The following is a 789-nucleotide window of genomic DNA, read 5'->3' on the forward strand; positions in this document are numbered from 1 at the left end:
CTTGTTTCTTCCCTTAATTCGTAGTGACGTGGCACTCTATGGCACTCCTCAAGAAAGCGATGGAAAGAGAGAAGAGGAGAAAACAAGAGAAGAGAAAAAGAAAGGGGAAGGAGAAATAGGAAGAGGAAGAGGAGGAAGAGGAGGAGGAGTAGGAAGAGGAGGAGAAAAAGAAGAAGAAGAAAAAGGATTAAAAGAAAACGAATAAATAATAATAATAAGATGAAGAGGAGGAAAATCAAAGTAAAGGGATAATGATAAAGAGTAGATAACGGAGAACAAAAGAAATAGAGAGCGAAGGAGAATAAATAACAAGGTACGAAGGGGAAGAAAGGAAGAAAGGATATAAATGAGGGAACGAAAGAGATCGAAGCGAAGAGGGGAGTGAAAAATAAAGCAAAAAGCGAGAAAGAGAAGGAGGTAGATAGGAACGGAAGGAGGACGGATAAAATGAAGCTAAAAAAGAACAGGCGAGAGAAGGGGGGATGAGGGAAGAACGAAAGGGAATAAAAGGTGAGAAAAAAAGAAGATTGAATAATAATAATAAGAAGGAAAAAAGGAAAACGAAGAGAGGGGGAAATAATGAAGAAAGGTGGAAAATAAAGGATAGAGTTATGAAGAAAAATAGAAAAAGAGAAAAAAGTGAAGATAATGGGGATGGATGGAGCCCAAACAAGAATAACGAGGGAAACGAGAAAGATAGGGATAGAGGGAGGGAGAAGAGAAAATATAGAGAACGTAAAGATGAAGTAAGGAATAGACATATAAAAAAACAGACAAAGTAACATTTCT

General features: G+C 37.3%; 1 protein-coding gene across 2 annotated transcripts in view; it reads right to left on the reverse strand.

The window, feature by feature from the left end:
- Nucleotides 1-789, reverse strand: part of LOC119587789 — a 122,239-nt gene that overhangs the window by 29,734 nt on the left and 91,716 nt on the right. The window lies entirely within an intron of this gene.

This window comes from Penaeus monodon, chromosome 23 (genome assembly GCF_015228065.2).
Source record: "Penaeus monodon isolate SGIC_2016 chromosome 23, NSTDA_Pmon_1, whole genome shotgun sequence".
In the NCBI taxonomy this organism is placed as follows: domain Eukaryota; kingdom Metazoa; phylum Arthropoda; class Malacostraca; order Decapoda; family Penaeidae; genus Penaeus; species Penaeus monodon.